Source organism: Typopeltis vanoorti, chromosome 11 (genome assembly GCF_054136105.1).
Source record: "Typopeltis vanoorti isolate ZY-2024b chromosome 11, IOZ_Tvanoo_1.0, whole genome shotgun sequence".
Lineage (NCBI taxonomy): Eukaryota > Metazoa > Arthropoda > Arachnida > Uropygi > Thelyphonidae > Typopeltis > Typopeltis vanoorti.
Genome location: NC_143559.1, coordinates 71,662,871 through 71,683,515, shown reverse-complemented (window position 1 = coordinate 71,683,515; position 20,645 = coordinate 71,662,871). Strand labels below are relative to the sequence as shown.

General features: G+C 35.8%; 1 protein-coding gene and 1 non-coding gene across 2 annotated transcripts in view; both read right to left on the bottom strand.

Annotated features, from left to right (window-relative positions):
- The window catches only part of NC2alpha (negative cofactor 2 alpha), a 162,684-nt gene that overhangs the window by 101,870 nt on the left and 40,169 nt on the right, over positions 1–20,645 (bottom strand). The gene's annotated exons all lie outside the window — the stretch shown is intronic.
- TRNAQ-UUG (transfer RNA glutamine (anticodon UUG)) lies at positions 16,258–16,329 on the bottom strand. Its single transcript has one exon. It is a non-coding gene; the product is annotated as a tRNA-Gln (tRNA).

Genomic DNA, 20,645 nt, shown 5'->3' with positions numbered 1-20,645 from the left:
CCTTCACCCTCAGAAGTTTTTGTTAAGTGTTTGGTGGAATATTGCCCTCACATAGTGCAAGAATCACCTGTACCAAGATTGAGGAACTTGGCTGGGAAAAGCTTCCGCATCCTTCGTATTCTCCTGATCTTGCACCTTTAGATTATCACTTATTTCAAAGTTTGCAACTTTTCATTAATGAAAAATAATATGATACATTAGAAGCATGGAAACAGCCTATGAGACTTCTTTGCCTCCAAATCTCCTGAATTCTATAGAAATGGCATTATGAAGCTTTCACAATGTTGGAAGAGCATTATTGATTCAAATGGAGAATATATACTTGATTAAATTTGCAAATGATTTATCATTTATATCCTTTCAAAACTTAATGCTAAAAACAGCATTACTTTTGGGATGACCTGATAACTGACACAATGTGTTCTGTACTTGATTACTCAAGAAATACACATAGTTTTTGCATCAAATGGGGAAAGGAGTGTATATGTATTTAATGGTTTACAGCAGACATGAACAGAGCCTAAAGAAGACAAGTGTATCAAGAAATAGAAGTGCATTATGCTTTTAATTTCAATGGCAAATTTAAGTGATTGTACTGTTTGTTCAGTTGACAGGAAACTTTAATACTTAAAAGCCTTCATCAATCACCTGAACATTCCAATTCAGAAGTGAAACTGAAAATCAGAAAACATTTCCATTTTTGGATACACTTGTCACATTATCCCTTCAAATGTGTCTTTCACCATCTACTGTAAACCTAAACATACAATCTAATACATAACACATAGACCTCTTACCACCAAAAACAAAAACTAGGTGTTATCAGCACCTTCAAAAATAGGATATTAATGATTTGCTTCAATGAGCAAGCTCTTAATAATGAATTACAAATTGCTTCAAGATAGGTATGTAAGCTGTCATGTTTGTAGAAATTAAAGATGGAAAACTTATCGTAAATTAAACAGTAAGTAAATTTAATAGATGTAAAATTTTCAGCTATCCACAGTACATAGTACCAGTGGTGTAGCTAGAGCAGTTGCCACCTGAGGCGATCCCTGAGTTTGCCGCCCCTCTCAATACACACTAAAAATACTACAAAAAGTGAAAACAACGTGTAGGGAAATAAATTAAAACACTTTGTTTATTTTTGAAGTAAAACTTTAATTTCAACATTCTAAAATGTTATTTTTCTCGCTTTTCTGTAGCAAAATCGTTGATGACATTGACGAAGTCTATTTCATAGTAATGTAGGTAATTCTTAATCAGTTTTATTTAGAAAAACTCCTCTCACAACTAGCAAAACTTACAGCAATTGTGAGGAAAATTCCTAGTAGTATTACAATATGTGGAACTGAGTTCTCGAGACTATATTTTAGAATTAATTGCAAAAGTTCAAAAAGGTTCAAAGTGCTGCTCGGGGCAGACCACCCCTCTGCACCCCTCCCCCCAGCTATGCCACTGCATAGCACCACTACAGTGTAAGACAGTCAAAGGTCAGTAAATTCCTAAAAAGTTAATATAATAATAAATAATCAGGAATTTACATATGATTGATACAATAATATTTCCCATAAAGATGATAAATGAAGGCCATCAGATCTGTTAAAAGTACTGATAACATAGAAATGCTTCACAGCTCTTTTTGTATAACCGCTTTACAAGGAATCTACTTTTATGTAGGGGTTTAATTTTCTTCAAAAAGAACCCTATGTTTAATCAAGATGCATGTTCTGCTACGCCAGACTGCTCAGATTCGTGATACTGGATACAGAATTTATGTTCCTCATGACGGATAGCTGCAGATTTAAATCTATTAAATTTACTTCAACATAAGGTGAAGTTTCCATCTTTAATTTCTACAAAAAATTACAAATTATCATCAAGACAGTCATAAACACTAACTATAACAAAAAAATAAATAAATACATAAATAAAATAAAATAATTAAAATCACAACAAAGACTAAACCTAAAAATAAAAAGATTACAATAAAACCAAAGCCATTTCACACAATAAAGAAATATCAGAAAAAAAAAAGCAGAATTTTATGTAAAATCAACTTTAATGCCATTTTTACAACTCACACACAAAATTAAAGAATTTATTCAAAACCTCTGATATGTCTTCTTATATATCCTAAAAGAAAAATAACAAAAATTATTATAATTTGATGAAATATGGTTGTTAAAAGGGTTTTAAGATATGTTCTTTCTTGTGGTTATATCAGTTGCTTTAATATCATTTTTGTTCTAGGTGTTTATCTATCATTTTTGTTCTAGGTGTTTATCAGAACTTTCCAGATTCCCCCCCCCCCCGTAATAGCATTGCTAACTAATTCTTACACAATTTCTATGGGTGACCCTTCATTCTCTCCCTTCCTGTTAGGTCATCAGTGCTAATCCTATAATGTCCCTTAATAACTTATATGCTTCTATCACATCTCCTCTTTTTCATCCACCAGCTTGTTTTTGAAGCATACAGGCTTTCAACCTATTCTCATAGGGTGCATTCCATAGACCTGCCACAATCTTTGTCACTTACTTCTGGATCCTGTCCATCATTTAATCCCCACAGAATCCAGCTGACCAAGTCTGCTGGATTCTGTGGGGATGATGTCCGGATGTAGTCCAGATGTGGCCTTATTAAAGTCTTCAGACCAAGTACTAAGCCCTATGGTACACCACTGGTCACCTCCCTTTACCTGGACTCAATTCCTCCATAAATCATTCTCTGATATCTGTCAATCAGCTACCATCTAATCCAAATAACCGGATGCACATCCAGCCCCATTTGCTCCAATTATGCAAGAGAGTTCTATGTGAAATCCTGTCAAATGTCTATCACTGAGTAGCCATTTCCCTTATTCAAACTCCACTGTCTCACTTTATTATAAAAAGTAAGCAAATTACTAAAGCAAGATATACCCATCACAGTCTTGTCTCTGATAAAGCATCATACTCCTATCCTGAATTCTGCATTTTACCAATTTCTCCTATACCTTACACCACAACTCCTGAGATGCTGATTGGCTTATAATTTGCTACTTCTCTCTTGGAGCTTCCTTTATGTTGTGGGATTATTTTGCCCTCTTTACTCTATTTGCATTTTTCCAGTGTTAAGGCTTAAATTAAACAGTTAAATTAATCTGGGAAGTTACCTAACATGTCGAGTTCTCTATCAAGAATGTTCGATTATAAGGCTGGTGATTATGAGAGACTCAGGAGTCAACTTGGAACAGTGCCATGGCTTGAGAATAGACAAGGAGAGAATGTCAGTAGTGCATGGCAAGTGGTCAGAGATTGCTTGAGGGTAGCAGCATCAGCAATGGTGTAGCTAGAGCTTTTGTCGCCCCTCTCAATACACACCAAAAATACTAGAAAAAGTCAAAACGATGTATAAGGAAATAAATTAACATGCTATGTTTATTTTTGAAGTAAAACTTTAATTTCAACATTCTAAAATGTTATATTTCTTACTTTTCTGTTAGCAAAATCATCGATGACATTGGCAAAGTCTGTTTCATAGTAATGTTGGTAATTCTGAATCAATTTTATTTAGAAAAACTCCTCTCACAACTGGCAACACTTACAGAAATCCTGAGGAAAATTTGCAGCAGTATTACAACATTTGGAACTGAGTTCTCGAGACTGTATTTTAGAATTAACCGTAAAAGTTCAAAAAGGTTCAAGGTGCCGCCTGGGGTGGACTGCCCCCCCCCCTCTAGCTATGCCACTGAGTATCAACCACATATCCAAGGTCAGGAGGCTAAACCAAGTTGGAATTAAGTGAATGAGTAGCAATATAAAGCAAGAGCTGCAAAAAAAAAAGAAAAGAAAACATTGTGGAGGAAATATAAAGAAAAAAAAGTGATCAGCATACTCATGAACAGTACAAAGTGCAAGCAAGAAGGATGACTAGTATGGTAAAAAAGGCCAAATCAGACTATGAGAGAGAATTAGCCAAACAGGCTAATCCTCTAAAGTAAACCCAAATTCTCTAAGGTAAAGTAAGAGGAAAAATGACTTTGGTAGAATAACTTTAAACGATACACACATGGTAGGAAGGTGACTAAACCAAAAGAAATAGCTGACTTGCTGAGTGATCATTTTGCAAAGGTGCATCATTCAGGTGATGATTTTGCAGTTATAGAGATGTATATCAACATTGAAGTAGATGAACAGGCTGTGTTCAGCATATTAAAAAATATGAATGTGAACACAGCAGTGGGACTGGATGGAATATCAACACATGTACTACGTGAATGTGCAAGAGAAGTGGCATTGCCTCTTACGAAGTTGTTCAATCTAAATCTCATCTCTGGCGGGTTCCAAGGGAGTGGAAAGAGGGTAAGACAGTACACCATTGCATAAAGGTAGCTCCAAAACAGAAGTAGCAAACTACAGGCCAATTAATATATTGGAAGTGGCTGTTAAAGTTTTGGAAAAGTTGGTGAAAGGTAAAATACAACAGTAGGTGAATAGGAATGCAATACTCTATAGTGGGCAGCATGGCTTTGAAAAGTCTTAGTAACTTATTCACATTTTATAATAAAGTGACAGCAGAATTGGATGAAGGTAATGGCTATGGCCATGGTAATGGCCATGATACTGCTCGAATTTACCAAAACATTTGACAGAATACCACATGGAAAACTATTACAAAAACTGGAGACGATGGGAATGGCTATGAGGCCAGTAGCATGGATGGGAGGGGGGGATAGCTGACAGATAGACACCAGAGAGTAGTATTTGGTGGAGTCTAGAAGAATGATGGTGAATATTTATAGTAAATATAATGCAAATGGATGATTTAGATAAAGATCCAGCTGGAATTAAAATTGGTGGCTGATAAATAAATAATTTAAGATAAGCAGATGATACAACCTTCAGAGCAGAAACTAAGAAAGATCTGGAGCGGTCGATTCTATTGGTTAAGATAGAAAGAAACAAAGCCGGGCTTAACTTAAACATCAGCAAAACAAAAGTGATGGCTTCTGGCAATTTAAATGAATTTATAATAGAGGGAGATAAAATAGAAATTAATGCAAGTTATGATTTACTGGGATCCAGAATCAGAAATGATGGTAAATGTGAAGATGAAATTAAAAGAAGGATAGTCATGGGAAAAAAAAAAAAGCGATGTTAAACCTGACAAAATTTATCCATTTTTGAAATCATGTACTTTACAAATGTGCTATAAATAACTCTTTTAATTTCCCAACATTTCAATCTTCATATTAAGAGCATCATCTTGAGTATATACAAATATACAAGGACAAGCTGAATTACATTACACACAATAAAGAAGCAATGATATGATCACTGGTAATTCTACTGGCATGACCTCTAGTGAATAAAAAAAAAAAAAATACAAATTAATTAATTTTTTAGAAACTATATCAAAGCTAAATTCTATTTAAGATAACATGAGAAAAACATTCTTTCTTATAGATAGTCTTCTTTCAGTAACAATGATGTCCTATTTTTAACATTACAACTGTTATTTTAGATTTAGGATTCTGGATTACCTACAGTCGTGTTTATAGTTAACTCTTAGAGAAAAAGGTTTTGTGCGTAGAATACGTGCCTTCCATATGCTTGGGATTTTAAGCCCATCATTATTGTTCAAATTGGGGTGGCTGATAAGAATCTCACAGGCTTCCTTAAATTTGTGTTCATACCATGTTTTGGTGTGATGTAAACAACTGGTGCTTATGTTCTATGTAAAGTGTTCAGGGCATGATCAGAAAGGCCAGCTTCACCATAGTTATTATATTTAATATGTCATTTATGTTCCTTTTGTTTGATAGCAATTGTGCATCCTGTTTTCCCTATATATGGTATATTACAGGTGCAATAAATACAGTATACTCCAGGGTGGGCCAGCGGAGGGAATGGGGTCTTTGGATGAGATGGTAAGCTTTTTAATTTTGCAGGAAGTTTAAAGGTGATTTGAGGTTGTATTTTTGTAGCATTTTGTTTATTTTATCTGATGTCCCTTTAATGTAAGGAATGGTTATAGTTTTATTGTAGTCTGGTTTATCTTTGTTTTTTATTGAGGCCGTGTAGAGAATTTTGTTAATAGTGTTTTGGCTGTAACCATTTTTTAGAAAAGTATTGTTGATAACTTTAAATTCGACTTTCAGTGCTTGTTCACTGGAGCAGATCTTCAAACCCCTGTTTTTTAGAGTATTAATGACACCTAGTTTTTGTGTTGGGTGTTGGATGCTAGTTTCTTGGCTAAGTGATAATTGGGACTACCTATACCTTCAACTATTGGCCGGAGAGGTACAATGTGTTTGCGAATCTTTGGTAAACCGTAAATCTCGGGGAACGCGCGTATTGTGGATAGCCCAAATTATCACCTAGCCAAGAAATTAGCAACAACACTCAAGGAGTTAGTAGGTCATTCCCTCTCTTATATCAGAAACACACTTCATAACCATAATCAAAGACATCACATTACAAAAAGATGATTTATTAGTCAGTTTTGACATCTCTGCCCTCTTTATGAATGTCCCAATCAATGATACAATGACACAATACTTCTTTTACAGAACAAATTCCCTCCAGATATCACGGTACTCTTTGCGCATATATTACGTTCTGGTTATTTTGTTTGGCAAAACGCTTTCTACCTAGAAAAAAGAAGGCACAGCCATGGGCTCGTCATTATCCCCCCTATTGATAACTTTTATATGAAACATTTTAAGCAACATACTCCAGATTCCTCTCCTTTAAAACCCAAAGCTGGCTTAGATACGTTGAATGTTTTCGAGATCTGGTCCCATGGCCGCTAGACACTTTCCTTAGCCACCTAAACAAACAACACAAATGCATACAGTTCACAATTGAGATTGAAAAACAGAACACACTTCCGTTTCTAGATATACTTGTCACACGTTTTCCTTCTGGCAGTCTTTCCTTCACTGTGTACCGGAAGCCAACACATACTGGCCAACATATACACATAAACTCCTACCACCACCCAACAGGAAAACAAGTTGTCATTAATACCCTAAAAAACAGGGCTTTGAAGATCTTCTCCGGTGAACAAGTGCTGAAAGACGAATTTAAAGTTATCAGCAATACTTTTCTAAAAAATTACAGCAAAAACACTATTAGCAAAATTCTCTACAAGACCTCAATAAAAAAAAACAAAGATAAACCAGACTACAACCATTCCTTACATTAAACGGACATCAGATAAAATAAACAGAATACTACAAAAATACAACCTCAAACCACCTTTAACCTACTGCAAAATTAAAAAAGCTTACTCAACTCATCCAAAGACCCACTCCCTCTGCTGGCCCACCCTGGAGTATACCATATTAATTGCACCTGTAATATACCATATATAAGGGAAACAGGATGCACAATTTCTATCAGACAAAGGGAACATAAATGACACAATATACAGGGTGTTCGGGATAAATTTGACATATTTATAATTAATTATATTTTTCCGTAAGTTACATGTATTAACACACACTTCTCTTCATTTAAAAGTTTGGACCCTTCTTCATTCATATACAAGATGTCAGAAAGGATGGATAGCTGGAACCCACCTGAATCATGGAAGAGAATAACTTGTATCATGATGATTCGTGCCCGCCATCAAAATAAGGATATTACGACTGCTGCCCAATGCTCCCTGAATACAGTAAAAACAATCAGGCATGAACTAGAGACTTGCAATGGTGACTACGAGGATGTAGCAAGAAGAAAGATCCCTAGCAGACGATCTGATTGCGTTCGTACAGCAGAATTCCTCGCAAATCTGCAGGAACAGGTGTTGAAGAACCCTGGCATTGGAATTCGGGCTTTGTTCGTGGAGTTGCTAACTGTAGTCAAGCCCTGGATAACAAGGGTAGCCAATGGTAGGCCGTATGTATGGCAGCAGGATTCGGCCCCTTGCCACACCTCTGGGAAAAGTCAAAAATGGTTGTCTGAAAATTTCTACGACTTCACCAGTCCAAATGTTTGGCCTCCAAACTCCCCAGACCTTAACCCCATGGATTATTTTGTATGGGGCGCAGTTGAAAAAGACACCAATCGCACTTCCAGTAATACAAAAGCCCAGTTAATGGATAAAATTAAAACAGTTTTTGCGGCCCTTCCCAGGGAGACTGTAGCATCAGCTTGTTCGAGGTTCCGAAGCAGAATTGAAGCTGTGATCGATGCTAATGGTGGTTATTTTGAGTAAATCTTGTTGATAGTATTGTAATTAACTCTGCCTGTAATGTTTTTTTGTCAATTCATTAAATTTAATAGATACAAAGAAGATTTTCTTTTTCCTTACGAAACTGTCAAATTTATCCCGAACACCCTGTATATGATAACTATGGTGAAGCTGGCCTTTCTGATCATTATCTGAACAATTTACATAGAATTGACTGGGAAAAGCTCCAGTTGTTTACGTCACACCAAAACATTGTATATATGCAAATTTAAGGAAGCCTGTGAGATTCTTATCAGCCACCCCAATCTGAACAATAATGATGGGCTTAAAATCCCAAGCATATGGAAGGCACGTATTCTACGCACAAAACCTTTCTCTCTAAGAGTTAACTATAAACATGACTGTAGGTAATCCAGAATCCTAAATCTAAAATAACAGTTGTAATGTTAAAAATAGGACATCATTGTTACTGAAAGAAGACTATCTATAAAAAAGAAAGAATGTTTTTCTCATGTAATCTTAAATAGAATTTAGCTTTGATGTAGTTTCTAAATAATTAACCAATTTGTAATTTTTTTTTTCACTAGAGGTCATGCCAGTAGAATAACCGGTGATCAAATCATTTTTCTTTAGCTTACAGTATGTAATGTAACTCAGCTTGTTCTTGTATATACTCCAGATAATGATCTTAATATGAAGATCGAAACGTCGGGAAATTAAGAGTTATTTATAACACTTTTAATTTTTAAAAGTTGTAAAGTCCATAATTTCTAAAATGAACGCTGATCACCGTGCAACCCTAAAAGAAATGACAAAATTTATGAAAGATAGAATTGTGAGTAAGGCCATGAAAAATTGTCAGAGCAATGGTATTTCCAGTAGTGATGTATGGATGTGAAAGCTGGATTATTAAGAAGATAGATAGAAAGAGAATTGATTCATTTGAATTATGGGTGGAGGAGACTATTAAGAATCTCACGGACTGCAAGAATAACCAATAAGGTTTTAGAGAATATAAAGTCAATGCTCCTTGCAAGTGATGATCACCAAACAGAAGTTAATGTATTTTGGTCATATTATGTGAACTGATGAATCATTAGAAAAGGCAGTTATGTTGGGGAAGATTGTGGGAATGAGAAGAAGAGGAAGATCACAAAAGAGCTGGATGGACAACATAAAAGAACTTGCCAACTTGAACTTACAATTACTGAAAGAAAGGACAAGAGGCCGAGTGAGATGAAGAGCCTTTGTTCACAGGATCACCAAGAGTTGAAAATACTTGGATGGCACATAACAACAGCATTCAGTTGTTTGCTGATGATGCAAAACTGGGGAGAGTAATAGTTGATGAAGTTGATGTAGATATCTTGCAGGATAATTTAAATAAACTGGCATTGTGGGCAAAGGATAATGATTGATAATGAAGGATAATGATAATTTCAATTTAATGTTGAAAAATGTAAGGTTATGCATTTCGGGTTGAAAAGATTACATATGGTGTATCATATTGATGGTATTGGTTTGCAGGAAATTAATGAGGCTAGGGACAATGATGGACAAAGAGTTGTTAAAGTCCAGAGAGCATATTGCAAAAGTTAGTAAAAGAGCTCAGCGAATTACTTGGATGTTGAAAAACGTGCTGTCAAGTAAAGATAAGGACGTTATTATCCCTCTTTATAAGGATATGATTCAGCCACATCTTCACTATGATGCACAGATTTGGTCACCTGGGTTTCTTGGGGAGCAGTAGGTGGTCGAAAAGATTCAGAGACGAGTGATCAAGATGGTGACAGGTCTGTGGAATACTCCCTACAAGGATATGTTGAAGGTTTGTAGGTTACAAAGTTTAGATGATAGGCAAGAAAGAGGGGACGTGATAGAAACTTTTAAGATATTAAAGGAGTTTTATAAAATTGATGCAAGTGAAATTTTTCAATATATGACAAATAGAGAACTATCCGTAGAAGTTGTGTAATAGTGTCGTTAGCAAGGATGGGGGGGGGAGGTGCAGACCAGATATAATATATTATATATAATATTATATATAATATATTATATATATAAAATGTTATATATAATAAAGTAATATAACTGATCTACAAACAAGAAAGTTTAATAAAAATTATTTTCCCCATTTACTGAAGTTTTTCTTTTTTTCTTTCTCCTTCAGAAACTGCATATAATATAAACATCTGTATGCACTAGGGGAGACTCTGCAAGTTTTTGCAGAATCATAGGGTTCCACGGAACAGTTTACAAAACACTCCTCTAAAGATAAAATTATGCACACATATCCTATCCTCTCATGATCTTATTCCATTATGAAAAAGTTGATAATAATCGACAAAGAAGGCATTTGTAATGATCAGCATTTTTCAGTAGATGCGATAAGTTAAACATATTAAAAACTATGTACAGCATAAAACAGAATAGGCATTAAGTAAATAAAACCTTTGATTAAACTGAACCTCCTCTTTTGATTTTTTTACTCAATTAAAAGTTCTCACTCATCATGGATGAGCAGATGTGTGCATTTTTCAAGCCCTGGCAATATCAGAACTCTGGAGTGATGGTTACAGGAAGACATTGAGGAAATGTAAATTTCAGAGTTTAGCAGACAAGCAAGAGGATTTAAATGAATTAACATAGACGAGATTATACACAGAATGAAAAGTAAAAGTGCAAAAGACCATCCCTAGAAGAGACATGTAGAGTGTAAACTGTATAAAGTAGTTGTGAAGAGTAGATTTTTTTACATGGATAATGGTGATTCTAGTAGCAAGGCTTATACATTGATCATACATAACTGGAAATTAGCTTACAGAATTAACAACGCATATAAAGGATATTAATTAAAGGCAACTTTAATGAATAACTTCAATATTTCAGCAACGTCATGTTGCCATCTTCAGGAACATAAAAATATGGTATGTGCACGCAGGCACTAACAAAAGCAAATGAGGAAGAAGGCAAGAAACTAATATTGTTCTTAAAGTCCTAATGGTGCCCTTTGGCGGGCTAATTGGGTTGTCTTGACCGTTGGGCTGAAGTTCTCATAATGTAAGTCTCCCAAATTTGGGGTAGTTTCATGCACCCAAATTTGTTGAGGTTTGGAATGTTTTTTAGAGCTGCTGATGATTACTTGAATAATCTTTCGTACTTAAACTTGCTGCGGTGTATTATTTTAGTTTTCTTCCAACGAATTCTATGGTGGGTATCTAAGGCATGGTCTGCCAGCCCAGAGTGGCTGTACTGGTGAAACCGGGTGTAGTCTTTGTGTTCTGAAATCCTGATATTTGCTGTCCTGCCTGTTTGGCCAAAGTAGGACAATTTGCAGCTGCAAGGGACATGGTATACACCAGGTAGGTCTAGGGGAAGTGGTTGGTTTTGGTAGAGCAGATAAGGGATGCCAACTTTTTATATGGTCTATAACAAGAAGTCAGGTCATATTTTTTGAGGATATTGGTTATTTTCTCAGAGGTGCCCTGGATGTAGGGGATGGTGAGAGATTTGGTGTAATCTTTATTGTGGAAGGGGGGGGGGTTTGTGGTTTACTGGTTTTAGTATTTTTTTGGATAACGGTGAATGAGTGGAAAGCAGTGCTGGAATGTGCTTTCCATGCTACATGCTAAGAGGAGCATGAATAAGTTTTTAGGGTTTGATATGATAGATGCAAGACTTTCACTATGAATGTGTTGACTCCAGGGAGGTTTGCTATTATATTAATGTGTCAGTGTGTAGATTGTGTAGGAGGAACAGCATAGTGTTTGTGGATGTGTAGAGTGAGTTATGGAAGGAAGGATTTAAAAAGGTGGATGGGTTACATCTGAATGGATTTGGGGTGAGTCTTGAGAAAGTGTAGAGAGACAGTTCAGAAGTGCAGAGTCAGAGAAACTAGTATGTTTAGGGAAAATGCATGTGAGACCATGTCCAAGCAACCTAGAGGTTAGTAAGTGGGAGAGTGATCACATGATGTGAAATGTAACACAACAGGTTCTTATTTTTAGTGGACTAAGCAATATAAGATGTAAGGGAGGTTGTGGGATGAAGGGGTATTGTACTTTATGTATACTAATGCCGAAAGTATTCAAAATAAGGGTGAGGAGTTTTGGCACTGGTCAGTTCAACTTGGCCAAAAGTTATAGGCATTAGTGAGACTTGGTTGACTGAAGATAATATAGTCACAGCAATAGAATGCAAGGGACACCATATGCAAGGAGATGAGTTCAGGAGAAGGCAGGTGACCAGTGGTGTACTACAGGGCTCAGTACTTGGTCCACTGTTGTTTAATTTGTACATCAGAAAATAATTTGTGTAATTTGTACTGACAGAAAATATTCAGTTGTTTGCGATGATTTCCTAAACTGTAAGGGCAATGGTAAATGAAGGTGATGCAGAGATCCTGCAAGAAGACTTAAACAGACTAGCAATATGAGCAAAGGTAATAATATTACCTTTGCTCACATTGTTATTGTTATTATTACATGACACCTCCAGAGAGTCCAAAGACTCATCGAGGGAGGATACCTACTCTACAACTCTCATCTCCGCCACTCAATCCACCAATTACAACTAACTGCAATACTCCAATGCCATCTACCACCACCACTAGTATTTCCACAATCACAAATATCCATGCCCACGGTGGGATTCGAACAGCCTTTTGGCTGGAGAGCAGATAATATGCTTAATGGCTGCCAGTTGAATGTGGCCAAGTGTAAGGTGATGCACTTTGGGGAAAAACAGATTACAAGCTATATTGATGGAATCAACTGCAGAAAACTGATGAAGCCAGTTACTTGGGAGGTGATTGTGGACAGGTAATTGAAGTTAAAAGATGTATTGTGAAGGTAGCCAAAACAGAACATCAGACTACAGGGAAAGAGCAGAACAAGCAGGGATGGAGAGGATACAGAGGTGAGTGACAAAAATTGTGGCATGTCTATGGAATGTTCCATATGAGAATAGTTTAATGGTCTTTGGGCTTCAAAAACTAGCTGATAAGTATAAAAGAAGAGACATGATAGAAGCACAGAAGTTATTAAGGGGTTTTATAGTATTGACACTGAAGACGTTTTTTTCAGTACATGGCAGAAAGAGAGAGAGAAAATAAAGGGTCATCACTCATGGAAATTGTAGGAGTATTTTTTTTTTAACAAGGATGTTAGGAACTAGATTTTTTGCTTGATGGTAAATGAGTGGAACAGGTTGCCAGAGGTGATTGTAAATACTTCCTCAGTGAATGAGTTTATGGAGAGGTGTGATAGGTACAGGGCCGGTCCAAGAGTATCTGATGCCCCTAGGCAAAGAAAATTTAGGCGCCCCTATACATTGTCTCTCTCTATATATATATATTTTGTCATACTCACACAAACATAAGCCCCGAAGTCTTAGCGCCCCTAGGCGATTGCCTTGGTTCGCCTAATGATAACACCGGCCCTGGATAGGTATTGCGTGAATAACGGATCTCCTGCAATGTCTTCTGACTGCATGGAGATACCTTTATAATAATAACTTATTGGAGTTTTCATTGCTAAGTGAACATACACTAATTAGATGTAAGTCAGTCAGATAGTTGTGTAAAGTTTCTTCACTTTGTTGTGTAGTATACGGTGGTACCTTGGATTGTGAGTAACTTGGTCTGCGAGTGTTTCGCAAGACAAGCAAAAATTTTTAATAAATTTTAACTTGATAAATGAGCGACGTCTTGCAATATGAGTACTGTATTACCTATACCCTTTGTTTGCCAAGCGTCGCCGCTCGGGATTGTGGGTAATCATCTTGCACGTGCAGTCTCAGTCGGCGTACCTCATTCGTATAGTCAACATTCGTGCTAGCATTGTGACCACGTGTGTGTGCGTGAAGCAATTTTTTATTTTATGTCCAAATGTAGTGACTGTTCTTTATTAACTGTACTACGACAATGGCTCCAATGAAGAAAAGGGTTGAAAAGGAAGTGGTAAGAAGAAGGAGATGATTACAGTGAAAGTTAAGAAGGAAATCATCAGGAAGCACGAACAAGGTATGCAAGTGGCCACCATCGCAAGATTTTATAAGAAGTCTACATCTAAGAAGTCTAGGGAGATGTGTAAAATGTGGGAAACGGTGCAAAATTTTGTAGAAAAGCACCACCTGAGTGAGGCTGTGGCAGTGCGAGTGATGAATCTGTTTAACGACAATGCAGTGTCATATTTCCGTGAAATCCTCAAAAGGAGGTCACTGGATAGGTTCCTTGTTAAAGTCGCACAAAAAGAAAAAGTCAACAGATAGCAGTGATTCCGTTAGTGACAATGAAAGTCGTCCTATCCAATACAATTACTGTAATATGTAATTGTAATGTAATTAATAAATTCGATTACTTTATGTATTTTGTATTAATCATTTTTATATGAATATTTTTGAGTTTTGGAATGAATCATCTCAGTTTCTATTATTTCATATGGGGAAATTCGCTTTAATATACGAGTGCTTTGGATTATGAGCACGTTTCCAGAACGAATTATGCTCGCAAACCAAGGTACCACTGTATTAGACTTGATAAGAAATTATATTCATATTTTTGACCATATTTAACAATGTACACTTGCTTATGAAGTAAACCTAAGAATAAAAAAAAATTTCATAACTATCTCAAATTCAGAAAGATGTTAGAACAAAAGATATACAATTTTGGTTTTGTGCATCAATACCAGCTTTCTGCTAATCAGCTAGATCTGAAGGCTTATTCATGTAATAATCAGGATTCCATTTTAAGGCAAAATACATCTTAATGATAAATCTCTTAACAGAGAAAGCTCTCTTAACAAGACTACCTCCTATGAACAAATACACTGCTTTGACAGAAGTCAACGGACACCATAATGTGAGGAACAAACAGCCATGGCACCCACCTTAATAAGATGCAGGGCCTCTTTTCACCGCAATGACTGCAGCAGTCCTACAGAAGAGACATAGAAGCATATAAGTTATTAAGGGGTTTTATAGGGTTTTATAGGATTGATGCTGAAGGCTTTTTTTTCGAGTACATGGCAGGAAGGGAGAAAATAAAGGGTCACTCAAAATTGTTCTGAATGTTAAGCGCCACAAAGGAGAGCAGCATACGACAGTGATCAATGGGAAGTTTGGACCATTCTTCCTGTAGACATGTAATGAGGTCCTGGACTGCAGTGGGGCAGATGTCCCTTGACCTCACCTGATGCTTCAGTTCAACCTACAGATGTTCAACAGGGTTTAGATCAAGGCTCTGTGGAGTTAAGTGTGGTAATGTACGTGTCCACAAACCACGCAGTTACAGCAGCAGCCTTATGACGGTGCATTTGTCTTGCTGAAAGAGACAATGGTCAGTTCCGTAGAAGCACCACAAAGTAGAGAAGCATTGCATTGATCAGAAAAAACAGGGCCATACCTTTACACTGGCACTTTGACCTACATAGCGTTATGCACTCTGTAAAGGGATGTTCACTGGGCATCTGCTACACCCACACCTGTCCATCTACTTGGTAGAGGGTATGCCATGATTCTCACTCCATAACACAGCTTTCCAAGCTTCCACATCCCACTGTACACACTCTTTGCACCACAGAAGATGACACTGCATGTTGGTTTGGGTAATGTGGGACTTGCATATTGTGGTCCTACCATGGAAACCTATACTGTGAGCCTTTGTTCTGAATGTTATTATTATTACATGACATCTCCAGGAAGTCCAAGGACTCATCGTGGGAGGGCACACTACTCTACTTCACTAATACAGCTCATCCTCTCCAACTACAACACTACTACCATCAATACCATCTATTGCCCATCATCACCAACAACAGTATTTTTTGTCTGTAAATTGCGTGCATTCTGAAGGCCAATTTGTCTGTGCGTGGGATGAAAAACCTGAGTTTCCAGGAGAAAAAATCCTGCTACCACCGTATGAGATTGGCTAACTCAGCTTCAACTGAAAAAAGTCCATATAAAGATTCCCCTCATCACAATGAGAATCGACCCCAGGTTTTTTCCAATTGAAGGGCACAATGTTCCGCTATTCTTCCAATTGCACTACGGCAGCTATAAAAAGACCGCCACAGGTCCCACTGAGACTTGAACTCGGATCACTGGATTCAAAGTCCAGAGTGCTAACCATTACACCATGGGACCACACAACATTCCATCGGGAGAAGTGCAAGCTACTGAGTCGCGACAACAGCTTCCACAGGTTCACCTACGGAAACCTTGTTACGACTTTTACTTCCTCTAAATGAACAAGTTTGGTCATCTTTCCAGCATGCCCGCACAACACGATGGCCGCTCTGAGCGGCAGTTCGAAGAGCTCACTAAATCATTCAATTAGTAGTAGCGACGGGTAGTGTGTACAAAGGACAGAAACGTAATAAACACGAGATTATTGACTCGTGCTTACTGGGAATTCCTCGTTCAAGGGAAACAATTACAAGCCCCAATTCCCATCACGAAGGAGGTTGATGAGTTACGCAGTCCTTCTGGACAGCGATGAGCACGCTGTCCAGAAGGATATATATATATATATATATATTTTTTTTTTAACAGCATGATCATAAAATGAGTGCAATAGTGCAAATTAAATTTTCATCAATTAAAATTTATTTATAAATGTAAATTAGACTTTTTTAGATTTTTTTAGATTATTATTTTTTAGAGTTCTATCGAGAAAATTGAATATGTTTTTATATTTAATTCAATAAAAGGAATATAAAAAGTGCTAATCGTTTTTAATTACATTTTTAATTCTGCTCATAAATAATGACATTTTATTTTTATTCAAATTTTTTTTTTTTAGTTTATGAAATAAAATAATTTCTGTAACTTTTTAATCTTGGATTCATCAAGTTTCAAAATATTGAGTCTCCCCCCCCCCCCAGATAAAACAAGAATATAATTTAGTATTCAGAGATACAAATAAATTAGAAATTACTTGTTTTTGAAAATAAAAAAATGCAATGAACTGTTTTATTAAATACTTTACTTCAATTTTTATGCATTTAATAACATTTAATGCAGATTAATAATATTTACTTATTTTGGAGTTAATATAACACTAAAAGATTCAATTATATTTTCTTGTTTTAAACCAGTGCTCTTCAGCCTTTTAATACTTAACACCCACTTTTGTAAGTTTTGTGAGGGTGAAATTTCCTTACTGCCCACTTAAAAAAAAAAAAAGGTTACATACTCTACATAAAACAATAAAATAAATTGAAATTACCTTTAATTTAATGAGATCCTTGAGCCTGATGATGAGAAACTAAATGTTGGATAGCTGGTTTGATTTTCACAATGAACAAGCAAGCAAAGGTCACCTCTTTCACTGATTTTCAGACAGTTTCTCTCTTTGGTGACAATATGATTCACAGCACTAAAGCTTGATTCCAATAGATATGAGGTAGGGAAAGGTAGCAGTAAATTATATACTTTCCACATATTTGGATATAAAGCAGGCATTTTTTTATTTTGACAAAGTTTTTGGTATCCACCACTATTGAAATTCAATTTGCTCTCTTCATCATATTTAAGTTCTAATAGTTCTTCAAGTTCAAAATATCACAATCATTTTTCCATATCTAATTTAAGTTTAATGGGGATACTACTGAACCTTTTGATCTCTTCTGGAGTTACATCATCTTTTATCATTGGCAATTCCAGAAACGATGAAATTCTCTCTTCAAAAGATTACGAAGGAAAAAATAAAGTTTTTTGATAAATAATGACACATCTTTGCAAATGCTAAATGTTATTTACTAAAATAAAGAGCCAAAAGGCTTCAGGTCGGCAATGCAAAATTATATAAATCAAGTGTATATTAAATCCAACATTATTTCAAAGCCGAATGTAGAAACTATGAAAGTTTCATACAAAATGGCCATAAAGCTTAAGGGAATACACTCGCAGGCATTTACGAGTTGCTCTAGCGCAGACCTTATAGAAGACATGATCACTTGCAAAGTTTGTAGAATGTAGAAAATATGAAAGTTTCATATGAAATGAGAATCATTTCATATGAAATCACCATAAAGCTTATGGGAATACACTCACAGGCATTTACGAGTTGCTCTAGTGCAGACAGAATAGAAGACATGATCACTTGCCCAAGTGTCCATATATTTGCCTTCTATTGGTCCATTTTGATAAGTTTTCACTGGCATGACAGCTGTTTAGAATTGGTAGGTTCTCCTCAGAGACCAGACAGAAACCTTAAGAGAGCAAAAACTCTTGTTCAGTACTAAGGGACTTGAAGTGTTGGAGAGGTGTATTTTTCGTAAGTGAACTCTCGGTCAGTGCATAAAGTATTTACTAAAATAAAGAGCCAAAAGGCTTCAGTTCGACAATGAAAAATTATATAAATCAAGTGGATATTAAATCCAACATTATTTCAAAGTCAAATGTAGAAACTATGAAAATTTCGTATGAAATTTGACCAGAGAGCTTATGGGAATACGCTGGCCAGCATTTATGAATTGCCCTAGCACGTACCTTATAAAAGACATGATCGCTTGCCCAAGTGTCCATATATTCGCCTTCTATTGGTACATTTTGATAAGGTTTCACTGGCCTGACAGCTTTTTCGAACTGGTTGGTTCTCCTCAGAGACCAAGCAGAAACCTTAAGAGAGCAAAAACTCTCATTCAGTTTCTCATAACATTTATTCAACAAGAATAAATGTTATATTGGCTCCTTGAAGCTGCAAATTTATTTCATTAAATTTCTTAAAAATGATTGCCAAATAAAATGCATCATGCTTTATTCTTAATTGTTGACAGAGATCACCCTCATTTTCACTTTCAAAAAATTGTATGACACTCATATAATTCAACAAAACATGTCAAGCATGCACCCTTTGAGAGGCAGCAAACTTCTATGTATAACAGTAATCTAATAAATTGCTCATTATTGTCCTGGCACAGCTGTTGAAACATTCTATCATTTTTGGCATTCGATTTGATCTTATTCATAGCCCTACTTATTATACTTAATGATGAATGAGGGCTTGTACTCAAATGTTTTCCTACAATGAATACACAAAACATTTTGCACTTTCTCCTTCAAATAAACAACAAAACCATGATAGCAACCTATCATTGATGGTGCTCCATTAGTAGTGCATGCAACAATATTGTTGAAGGGGATATTATTTTTTTGCCAAGTACGTTTTCACAGCAGTAAATATTGATAATCTTTTTGTATCTGTAATAAGATTTAAAGTGAATAACATTTCTTCTTGCAATGTACTGTTTTCATCAAGGTAACGTACCTATCAGAGTGACAAATTGGTATCCGAGAGATACCAAAAGGAAACCTGAAAGACCAGCCTTAAGGTGGGAAAACCCCAACGATCATGGAAGAAAATGAAGAAGAAAAGCTCAAGACAGGGATAGCTGGACTCTTTACGACCTGAGGTCATGGAAAAATCCTGACTGAAATCACAGGTCCATCAAGGTAAACTGTACATATGCCATCAATAAAGCATTATTATCTGCAATTGTAGACATGTCCAACTGCATGGAAAATGATGAGTTTTGGAGTATAGTTATAAGCTTATTTTCAACATTAACCGCCATAACATCAATGTTATGCCTTACTCTGGTATCGTTAAAAAGTAATGTTTTTATAACTTCAGTTGGATCCTAATGCATTACTGCTGAGATAAATTCTTTGATAGAGGGTATTATCAAAGTTTCTCCAATGTTATAGCTTTTACCACTTTTGTGATTAATTGTGATATGTGATAAGCTACAGTTAATCCATCTTTGTTCTTTGCATTTTGTTTCTTGAATGATGCAGTTATTGTAAAACAATTTTGAAATCTTTTATACAGTTCTTGAAAATATTCAATGGGCTTATCTTTGGATGTTTTGTAGCAAGATGTTCTCACGATCAACTTGATTTCACTGCTTCGTTAGAAAGTGTCTTGTGGCACAGTAAACACATTGAAAGCTGTTTCTTTGTAATAGATTCAATGAAACCTATCTTCAGATACTCTAATAAACAGCCACAAGCATATTTCTTTTTTTTTTTGAGACATGGTTTCAATATTTGTTGCACTAATTATTCAAATCACAACACAATAATAATAACATGAAAAAAATCAGAAATCTCATCAATGGCAATACCACGAATCAGCAATATATGTTTCGACTGAGTAATAGAGGCTATGTGCACCAGTGAACCAATATCGTGGCATGTTGAATGAAAACATTTTGGCACATTCTTGTTTTATGCATATTCAGATGTATGTACTCCGAGTATTCAACCAATAGCATGGCATGACAAATAAAATCGTTTTGGAACAATCTTGTACTATATTATTTGCCATATCTCACAAATATTTTTTTTAAACTTTTTATTTATAATAGTAACTTTTTCTTTTCACATACATTCTCTCACAAATTTGAGTTTGTATATTTTGGATGTTTTTAATACAGCATGTAATTATTCTGCCA